Here is a 12,173-nt window from a genome sequence, read left to right as displayed (position 1 = left end):
TATCAGCTGAACATGAACAGAAGGGAGATCGTAGTACTTGGATTTTGTGCAGATGCTGAGGGAAACAACCACGATGAAACTTCATTCTTGCGATTGCTCTGATGAATTGACGCGAATAGGGACGCTGATGGTGCCAAAGAACGTTTGGAATATCTGGATGGATAGTGGCATAGTGTTTTCCGCGTTGTTGGGAGGTATCATGCCACTCGTTGTTCCACGCCGTCAATTGCCGTCGACGAAGCAAGGAGGTGTAATCCGATGCTGGAACTGTCGTGTAAATCTGTTGGCCTTCAGTGGCAGCAGATCGTGCTGCTTTGTCTGCTAGCTCATTGCCTGGGATTCCTACATGGGCTTTTACCCACACAAATGAAACTTTCTTCCTCTGTGTCTCAAGTCGATGTACCTGTGCAATAATCTCGTGAGTTAATGGTTTGTAGACTCTGCAGTGCTGATCTAGAATCAGACAACACCACAATCAACCGCTCAGGAAGATTTGCAGCGTATTCGAGGGCCCCCAAAATGGCTGTAAGCTCAGCCGTAAATATAGATGCTGTGATCTTATTATTCCACTGTCACATAAATCAAGAAGATCATTGTACTTATCTGTTGAAATGGGAATTAGTCCTTGATACGAAAGCTTCAATTCCAAATCAATTAATAATATTCTGATGAATGTAGCAATGATGATGAATCGGAGAATCACAAAAACGTGAACAAATATTATGTGAAGACTGAGGGGAAGGGCTGCAAAGAAATGTTACTAGTAATATCGCAATTATCTTTCAGATGAACTGGAAATACGAAAAAACAATGCCGGTTCAAATCATTATTTACCTTCCGGGAGTTCGGAATATTTTTTAAATTACTTTTGGGATGAAAAGTAAAGTAAATAATATATAACAATTGATCATTTCGAAGCGAAATGCAAATGAATGTATATGCATATCTTTATTCGTTTGACTACTGTGTTGTTTTCTTTAAAGGGTGATATTTATACTGCTGCGTCCATTGGGATTTAAATGTCCCTGCCAGAAAACATGGTAATTCCAGCCAGGCAGCTGGGGGTAAATGGGGAACATCAAAGGGTTGACACTACAGCAATATTATAGTAAGGAAAAAGGTGAAAAGGATAATAACCATTTAGTACGTGCCAATAATTCAGTTAGAACCAAAGTAGCGTCACCCCACTTGCAATAATTCTGCTCTAAAAAGTCCTCATATCTCTTAGCAGCAAAGCGATTAACTTACGATTTTTAGGTATTAATATTTTGCGGAAGTTAATTACGCTAGAGGCTTATTTCGAAAAGTATTAAAATTACACTTACGATGTTTTTGCAGTAAATATGTTTCATTCTACAGTAAATAAGAAACACCATGAAATACGCCATTTTGGCTATTTTTGTAGATACGCTGTTTTGGTCCTAAGCCGGCATAATGGATCTGCCCCCTTGCGACAGTCACATCTTGGGACTGTTAAAGAAGGCTCTGAATAGTACGCGTTTTACCAAATATCGCAAGACATCAACGACATTAAAGATATATAGACTGCTAAACATACTCGTTACAGCGCCCCTGGTTGAAGCACAGCGAACTAACTTTTGCCTACAACTGTCATGGCGGCTGCCACTTCTTGGTCTTGACAGGTAGCCCTTATCAGTTCAATGAATTGATGAGATTATACATTATTGCAAATTAAAGATATATTTAAGAATAAACACGACATTTTCAAACATGCTTAATGTTGCATTGATGTTATAATGAAATAAGCGCAGTGAATATGGTGAGCATTTGCTAGGTTAAAACGAGAATTACGTGTGTAGAAGAATGGATAATTCGGCGTCATGCACTAACAATAAAGTCATTCACTACAGAAAGACATGTTATACGTACAGCAGTTCATTGAGGAATTCACACGCGTAGAGAAAGATACCCTGCCTTTCATGACATACCTTCAGTGTCATTCTGGTATAATTTTTTAATTTTGCTTCTTTGTCTGGTTTGTTACGTTTTATGCTTTTTGCTACTTATGGCTACTTTCTAAGAACTGCTGAGTGACATGTAGCACAGACGTCCGTTGGTTGCGGTGTACAACATCTCTACGGCATCCTCTGCGTGTCGTAAGGGGCCACTAAATGGGGTAACCCCAGATTCTAAAGTTGAGAACACCTGACCCCTGGTTGAGTGTAGCATTCCTTCCACATACGGTATCCCACCAGTTTTACCACTTTAATATTTCTACCGGACCTCTCTTGGTCAAACCTCGCCTGACTTCATTCGACTGAATTCATAGCCTACATTTATTTATTTATTTATTTATTTATTTATTTATTTATTTATTTATTTATTTATTTATTTATTTATTTTAACCTTGCACACCTTCTCAAAGACCGTACTCCATCACACAACAACTTCTGCAGAGCCTTTCTATGGCAGATTCAGAGGAAATAAGCATATGTCTTGCCTACAAGTGTCATGGCTGCCAGTGGTTCAAGTAGATTCAAAGATGGCCATCAGATTAGCAGTCTATATTTTTAATGTCGTTGCAAGACATTGATTGCTAGCGCACCGAGCGGGACGACCTTAAAACTGAGTGTAGTAGTAATACCGATCAGCTTATGCGGTGTAAAATTTTGATCTTGGATTTGCGTTAAGAAGAAGATTTCTGTGAAACTTCTTATTTATGCGGTGATAAAACATTTTGGAATTACAACCATAAAGCACTGAACCATGTTTGGTAAGATTTGTGCTGCTTTTGATTGCAATAACTTTGAACTTGTTCAGCTATAGAAATCTTTCTTCCGCTTTCCTCGAGACAAAACATTCTAAGTAAATTCCAATATTGTAAAATATTAGTGTACACGTCGCATTAGGTTTAACATTTAGTTGTCACGTATTCTTATCTCAGATTAATTACATGAAGAAAATTAAAACAAAATACAGAAAAAAATACTTTTTTTATCTACCGCTTTCCCCAGATCTGTCGGGTTGCCGGTGTGATCTGCGTCGAACATGTGGATTTGGCCCTATTTTTACGGCCGAATGCCCTTCATCACTCCAACCCTATATGGAGGGATGTAATGACTAGACCTCGGATTTTAGAGAAAAGCCTATTTTATTCTTTAAGGCAGAACTTAAAATGAAGTTGTATTTACATGTTTCATGTATTTATAATGTTAGAAACTGTGGTCCTATAGTGCCTAAAAGTGCCTGAATTGACGTTGGAATCTATATTTGCCTATATTTGCTGACTCGTTTTCAGTATCTTAAACAAAATCTTAAAATCCGAAAGCTGTAAACCACATACCCATAAAAGCCTTAAGAACCTCCCGCAGCGAACACTTCCGCAGTCTGTCACGAAGCTGGAGACAGTGTCCACTGAAAAACGCCATTTCATTCTGTGAGAACATTTCGATATTCCCGTTAGTTCGGTGTGTGAATTATGCCGAAAGTGTCAGTTTCCAAGTAGCCTTTTATTAAAAAGTTACATGAGTTTCCCCATTTCACATCGGATGATAAAATTATATTATGTGACGTTTGCAGCAGAAGTGAGGGAAACTTGTTTTATATTTCCCCCCGACGAGTTATTGTCAATTTAGCAAAATAAGCGTGGTATTTTAATTGATGCCTATTAAAATACGTAAAATAGAAGCTGCCTAAAAATATTTTAGAACTGATAGCCTATTTAGGCAGCTAAATAAAAATTAGCCCCTAAAAATCCGAGGACTAGTAATCACAATTGCTTGTTTTTGTAATGGTTGGAAGTTTAGTGTTTTGTCTGAACATGAGGAAATAGTGTTGGTACAAACACAAAGACCCAGTCACCAAACCAGAAGAATTAATTCGACGCGATTAAAGTCTACAATACCGCCGAGAATCGAATCTGTGATCTCTGAAGAGAAGGCCTCAACGCTGACCATTCAGCCAAGAATTCGGGAAAAATGAAATCATTATTGAATTTCATTATTTCTATCAATTTTAACATGTAACTTGTGTAGTTTCAATCTTACCACCTTACGTTTAAGGTCGGGCAGCCAGGTGTGCCACTGAAATGAAATGGCGTATGGCTATTAGCGCCGGGAGTGTCCGAGGACATGTTCGGCTCACCAGGTGCAGGTCTTTTTGATTTGACTCCCGTAGGCGACCTGCGCGTCGTGATGAGGATGAAATGATGATGAAGACGACACATACACCCGGCCCCAGTGCCAGCGAAATTAACCAATCCTGGTTAAAATTCCCGACTCTGCCGGGAATCGAACCCGGGACCCCTGTGACCAAAGGCCAGCACGCTAACCATTTAACCATGGAGCCGGACGGTGTGCCCCTGTCAACATGTCTCGCAGTTTAGTATGGGAGAATGCGGAAGTGTCCAGTATTGTCTATAGTGTATTTGGATTCCCCACCGATCAAGCGGACCGTGATGCTTGTGGAGGAGTTTTTCAAATTGCTACAAGTGTCCTTCGAAATGGAGTGTACTGAGAAACTTGTTCAGCGCTGAGACAGGTGCCTAAATGGTGGGACTCATTATCTGTAGACTCCCTTGAGCTGTCATCCGCATACCATCGTTGTGATACAGTTAATGCTGAACAATACGTAATACTATGTAAGTATGTAGAAGCCAGTCTATATTTAAATTGAACAATCCTCATAAAAGTAAATTTTATATGCCCTCTAATCTTACGCGTCACTAACGACGAAGTACTTTCTCATAAATAGCAGGAAAGTGGCCTGTTTCTTTCACATCTTATGAAATAACAAGTAGAATTTGAAACATTTGGTCATAACAAACTTTGCAATATTTTCGTAACCCAGGACAAATCTGCTTTTCTTTGGATTCTTTCCAGTTCTCGAATGAAATAATCCTGGTGAGAGTTCCATACTCTGCAACCATACTCTAGTTGGGGTCTTACCAGAGACTTATATGCGCTCTCCTACAAATCCGTACTACACCCCTTAAATACCCTCAAAACCATGTGCAGTGATCCGTACCCTTTATTTGCAGTACCGTTTATGTGATTACCCCAATGAAAATGTTTCCTTATATTAACACCTAGTTACTTTCAGTGAACCCATAAGGAACTTTAACCCCACCAACGCAGTAACACTGAAAGGAATTTTCCTATTATTATAACTCACAACTTGACATTTAACCTCGTTTATAATCATACCATTGCCTGCTGTCCATCTCACAACATTGTCGAGATCTTTTTCGCAGTTGCTCACAATCTTGCAACGCATTTATTACTATATACAGTATAACAGCACCCGCAAAGAGCCTTATATCTGTTTCCAGTGCTTTACTCCTATCATTTATATGTATAAGGAAACATAAAGGTCCAATAATACTGCCTTGAGGAATTCCCCTCTTAATCATTACAGGATCAGATGTTTCACCTACTTTAATTCTCTGAGTCTATTTTCTAGAAATATAGTCACCTATTCAGTCACACTTTTGTCTAGTCCAGTTGCACTCTTTTTCTCCAGTAGTCTGCCATGATCTACTCTATCATACGCCTTAGATAGGTCAATCGCTATACAATGCATTTGACCTCCTGAATTTAAGATAACTACTTTTACCTTGCTGGAACTCTAAAAGTTGAGCTTCAGTGGAATAACCTTTTCTAAACTCGAACTGCCTTCTATAGAATCAGTTATTAATTTCGCAAACATGTCCAATTATTAGAAATGATGATTTCCCAAATCTTACATGCAACATATGTCAAACTGACTGGCTTGTAATTTTCGGCTTTAAGTTTCTCTCTCTTTCTTTTATAGAAATGGTCTATTATAGCAACTCTCCAAATAGTTTATACCTCATTCATGGAAAGAGTAATCAAATAAGTACTTCAGATATGGTACTATATCCCAACCCATTATCTTCCGTATATCACCAAAATTCTTATTCCAGTCCGTTTTCCAATTTTCAACGTTTGTATCTTATTACAAATGCCATTTTTATCGTAGCTAAATTTCTATTCTTCGTTAGTATTAGCCACCTTCTATATCTCTGCCTTCTATCGAACCAGTTATTTATTTCGCAAACATGTCCAATAAAATTGGAAATAATGCTTTCTTAAATCTTACATACAACGCATGTCAAACTGACTGGCGTGTAATTTTCGGCTTTATGTTTATCACTCTTTCCATTATACACAGGGGATACTACAACAACTCTCCGTGCACTTGTATTAGCTCCTTCATGCAAACAGTAATCAAATAAGTAGTTCAGATATGGTACTATATCCCAGCCCAATGTATTTAGTATATCCCCAGACATCTTATCAATTCCAGCCGCTTTTCTAGTTTTAAACTTTAGTATCTAATTATGAATGGCATTTTTGTCGTAGGTAAATCTCAGTACTTCGTTAGTATTAAGTCACCTCTTCTGCCTGGACATTATCCTTGTAACAAACAATTTTTACATACTGCTGACTGAATACTTCTGCATTCTGAAGATCGTCACATACACACTCCTCTTGTTCATACCCTTCCATGTTTCCCTAAAATTTGCTTGACTGCCAATTATGCTTACCATTATGTTAACCTTAGCTGACTTCTTCGCTAGATTCAGTTTACTAGTAACTAGTGGACCTGTGCTGCATCGCAGCATTCCTTATAAATAGATCAGATAACTTCTCCTTATATGCCTGTCGCAATCATATTGTATCGCCTGCCCTCTTCAGAACATTTAATCCAGGTAATGTAATGTATAACACTTCTTTCCATACAATATTCTCTGTGCTTAAACCATTCGGCCGTATGTGGATCTTAACAATGTTGAACGATCTTGCCCGAGATAGTGCAACAATTGGCCGTGGATGAATACTGGTTCGGGTAAGTAGACACCCATATTTTCAAGAGTTTGTCTCTGTGCTTTCTTAATGGTCATACAGAAGGCTAGTCGACGTCATATCTTCCCGTCTGTACGTACGTAGACTGTTTTCTCTAAGCAGCATGTAAGTTATTACAACGTTCTGCCATCTGTTGAACATATTCAGAATGTGAAGAAGGTCAGAGAATCAAAGAGTATCTAGCAGAGAATAGAATACTTCCGTGATCAGAGGAAGTGTATAGTCTCTGGTTTGACAGATAGTAATCAAACGTGGCTGCATACATTCCTGATCTTAGGTATCTCATTTCAGATTATTGTATTTTATTCCTATAGCTTGTTTTATCCATCCATGTCTCACTTCCATATAACAAATTTGGTACAGCCATAGTCTTATAGAATTTAAGTTGAGTATCTTCTCTTACTTTTCATTTCAGTGTTCGACGAATTGTCCCACACATATATTGAAATCGATGAAGCTTCTTCTTCATCTCGTCATCATCATTAAAATATATTTCACAACCAAGGTACTTAAAATTTGAGACTTGTTCTACTGGTTGATTGTCAATTATTATCTTCACTCTGATAGGATATTTCCCTTGCCATGCCATAACTTTGGTTTTCGTTCTGGATAGTCGAAGATTATAACATTTACAAATGGCTGATGTATCGATTTCTGGAGTTTATCTTCATCATCCTGCAGGATGTTACGGTGAGCGTTGACACATTTAAACAGATATGTACTTTCAAGTGCTTGCAGCAATCACTAAGCATAAACCGACCAAGTTCGACGTAAAGTAAGCAAAGGGACTCAAGAAATACTTGCCGGTGCGGGGGGGAAGAGGACTCAGCAGAGCAATGCGCAGGGAAGGGCGTAAAGTGAGGTAACACCAATATTTAAATGTCGTGTCTAGAATAACCAGATAGCAGTGATCACATCCCAAATCAAGTGGTGATTTCAATTATGGGGCCTTTCCCCAGAGGAACTATCGCGGTAGGGACACGTGGAAAAGGGGGGGGGGGAAGAAGAACACTCAAGAAAACTCCCACAAGCACAGGTTTCAAAAAATGAACACATATATTAAAACAACTCCAAGAAATAACAATTGTTTACACTATAAGAATGAGAACTTCGACCGTTTGATACACCATTCAAGTGGGAAATTGTACAAATTATCAACAGGTTTTCTCTCCTTTTTTTTTTTTGTTTAGTGTACGTATCTTAAAGGGGTAATCACCAAACCACAATAGAGCTTGGGGGGGGGGGGGGCGCCAAGCACGAAACCAGAATAAAATTTTATACCAATGTTCACGCGAATGCCACAAAAGTAGCAAGGAATTATGGAAACAGGAACAAGAAAATTAACATTAGTTAAAAGGAATTTTTCCAGTGCTCACAAAGGCACGTGATAAAAGAACAGGCTATCCCCCTAAAACTAAGGCACACCTTTTTTCTTTTTAAAGCAAGTAGACACCAGAATAATCGAAAGGCACACGCCAGATGAAGTGTAAAAATTTAGCAGAGCACCAAGCTACAAATTAATATGTTACTAGAGGTACGAAAGGTAGACGAAAATAAGGAAAAATCGGGAAAGAGATTCAAGCAGGGAAAGGGGATTGACCAGGGTACGATGTCCGCTCCAAACGAGAGAAAAGGTTCCAGTACAACTGTTCAAAACTTGAAGCCCAGCACGCTTCCTCCTTCATATTTCCATCATAAAGTCAAAGTCAATAATTTGGCACCGTGAAATTTCGCTGTGTCCTGAAGGGACGATAGTTCAATATCGAAGCGTTATTCAAGCCCATATGATGAATGAGAGGGCGAAATTAAAATGAATGGTAAATAATTACAGTAAAAGTCTGCTCACCCAACACGTAACGGAGAACCAAGTAAAGTCCAAATGCACTCGGACCAGCCGGTGCAGGGCTTGAGCTCCCACTGCCGATTACAACACCAAGTCACACCTGATCCCCGGACAGGAGAAAGCGGCGAGTATATATACACGGAGCGAAGCGAGCTCGAGAACACACTAGAACTAGGTGACGTCACGGAGATTGCGCGTGGCGGTGTAGCAGATGAAGCAGTGGTGAGACAGCATAGCAAGCAGAAGGTTCATAGAGCAGCGCAATATAGTGTGCACTAAATCAAGACGGAGAAGCAGCCATAAGGTAGGCGAAGTTGAGCTCGTAACAAGGATAAATTGATTATCTGCAAAGAGCATAGTATTTATGTATCTGTCTGTGTTCAATTTTATTCCAGAGTGCACAATTCGTTTCCAGTTTCTGATTACTTCATCTATATATTGAATAGTGTTAGAAAAAGGCTGCATCTCTGACGTACATCTTGATTAATTAATATTTCTTCCGTTAGTTTGTATCCTAGATCGAACACAATTCTCGTCCTTTTGTACAGACTTTGGATAACTTGAATAAGATGTTTAGGGTATCCATCTTTTATCATTATATTCCATAACTGTTGTCTATCTACCCTATCAAAAGCCTTTTCATAGTCGACAAAAGCGACATAAGTATTAAAGTTAAATTCTCTTTTCTTCTCCAGTATCTGTTTGAGGCTAAATATATTATCTGTACAGGATCTGCCTTGTCTAAATCCACATTGTTCTTCCAATAGGAGATTGTGTGCAATGATTTTAAGTCTATTGTTTATTATTTTAGCATATATTTTATAGCCTACATTTAATAAAATTCCTCGATAGTTACTGCAAAAACTTCCATTTCCTTTCCTGAAAAGTGACATAATTTTAGTTGTTCTCCATTCTTCGGGTATATTTCTTCTTTTCCAACAAAGATTAATTAAATGTAGCATTCTAAATTTAAGAATGATCAGACTATATTTGTACAACTCAGTATTTATATTGTATAACCCTGGTGCTTTTCTATCTTTGAAGGATTTCAGAACAGTATTAAGTTCTTCTATATCTATTAGTCAATTTATTCAATGTCGATATCTATATCTTGATCTTCCTGACTCTCTCCATACTCTCCGTTATGCCACAATTCTTTGTAGTGTTGTATCCATGATTCCTCTTCGATTACATTTATATTAGCAGTTTCTCTTTCATCACTGTTGAGGTGCTTCATTAACTTATACGCCATCTCTTGCCTACCATGGATATCATCTTCTATTGAGTTTATTAACCTATCCCATGATTCTTGCTTGAGTTTTCTCGTTAGTGACTTGACCTTGTTCCTGCTGTTTTTATATTCTTTCTCATTTTGTGGGGTTCGATGCTGTATCATTTTCAAGTATAATATTTTATTTTTGCTTGACAGCTTCTGAAATTTCTTTATTCCATATTTTTAGCCCAGTTTGTCTCCTAAATTTCTACTTCATTCCAATGGTTTCATCTGCTGACCTCTGAATTGCTGAGGTTATGATTTCCCATTCTTTGTTAATATCAGTTTTTGTCGGAATCTGACCTAAATACTATTGCAGCCGATTTTGATATAAGTATTTTATTCCATCATCATCATCATCATCAGTTTTCCACTCCAGTTGCCCGGGTGTGGTTTACGAGCACTCTCCACTTCTGTCTGTCCATGTACTACTCTTCTCTCAAGACGACATTCCAGCTGATTCCTCTTGTTCCTATGTCCTCTTTCACTTGGTCCAGCCACCTCTTCTTAGGTCTTCCTACCGGTCGTTTTCCGGCCACGACTGTGTGTAGCCATTGTTTTGCTGTCCTTCCATCGTCCATTCGTTTGACATGGCCAAACCATTTCAAACGGGCCCTTGTCACTTTTTCATTCAGGGATGGGTACACACCAGCTTGCTCCCTTATTCTTTCATTCCTTACCCTGTCCCTTTTATTCCATCATCCTGTAGTGAATATACCTTATAGATTTCTTGGTTTCTGTGTATATTTCTATTCAGCCTTTTCCACCATTTAACAAGAATTCTGATTTTTGCAATGACCAGATAATGATCTGTATATAAATCGCTGCCTATATGTACTCTGACATCTGTTACATCTCGGCCTAACATTTTATTGACCATTACATAGTCAATAAATGATTGTAGTGTATTTATCAATTTCTTTTGTCCCTTGTAATTTCTCTTTTGTCTCAGTAATTACAGCAACACTGATTTCTTTCCTAGCCAGCTGTCTATCCGTTCTACTTCTTCTTTGCCTTTTATGCCTCTCACGTTCCAAATTCCCAACTTTAATGTAGGCTATCTCTAATTCCAAATCGTTTGTCCTTTGATCTTGCCTTTGTCGTCATCATAGAATCCGTCCGGTTATTCATCTGAGATTTATGAGTGAGGTAAATTTTTAAGTGGAAGAGTTACAAGCCCTTCGCACAACCCCCAACCTGGAGGACCAGGGACTCTTCTGTCGGTGTTACCGTACCTTAGTCGTAAGACCCAGTTTTAAGGCGCCAGGTACTCGCCTTCACCCGTCAGTTTTTATGGCAGCACTTACTCGACATCAGTGCAACCCCCAAGGCTCAACAACCAGCCCTCCTCCTTTACCGGGCTTGAGACCGGCACTAGGAAATCCGAGTCATTCTTAGTGGTGGAGTTCTCTTTATTTCTTTGTTGTAATATAGCGAGTCTTTACCATTCCTTGCTACCTTCAAATGTACACGCCTATTATTGCTTTAAACCCATTCCGCAGTCTGTTTACATTTTGATTTACTGTTTTCCACCGATCATAATTATTTCCTTTCAAACTCCCTCACGCTTGTCTTATCAGCCATATAGTACTTCCTAATAGTTCTACTTGTACGACCTTCCTTTCTTTCATACCTACTTCTAACTACGACAAAAACAGCTTCGTGATTACCAATGCCATCTTTCTTTCGATATTTGAGTCACGTGACGCCTAGTGTTAGGAGATACTATACCAACCAAAGTACAGGTCATATGGTCAGCTGCTAGTCTGAGGCAACCTGTAATAATTCTGAATGATTCGTTAAGTGCAACGACCTTCCAACACAAATGCAGCACACTTTCCTGCATAAACAGCGAGGTTAAGGCTGTTGTACAGTACGTAGCAATTGTGGCTGTGCTCCCACGTTGAGCAAGTCAGTTTGTAAGTGATTTTATTTCTATAATTGATCTTCCCCTTCAGATCTCAGCAATGCTTCCATGTCGTAAAGAATGAGTGAGAACATGCTGCCCTGTGGTAACCCTTTCTTTCCTTAGGTGACTGTTAGAATGTCTACCATATGCAAAATAAAGGCTGACAAATACTGCTTCAGTCACCAGCTTCTCCTCAAAGCCATCCTTAAAATATTGGGTGAGAATCAGAATTTGACAACAACATGCTATCTCCGTTCTAAAATCTGTTTGATCCGCGGATCGCGTTACTATCAGTTATCG

The sequence above is a fragment of the Anabrus simplex genome, chromosome 3, assembly GCF_040414725.1.
Source record: "Anabrus simplex isolate iqAnaSimp1 chromosome 3, ASM4041472v1, whole genome shotgun sequence".
NCBI lineage: Eukaryota > Metazoa > Arthropoda > Insecta > Orthoptera > Tettigoniidae > Anabrus > Anabrus simplex.
This window is presented reverse-complemented; position numbering follows the sequence as displayed.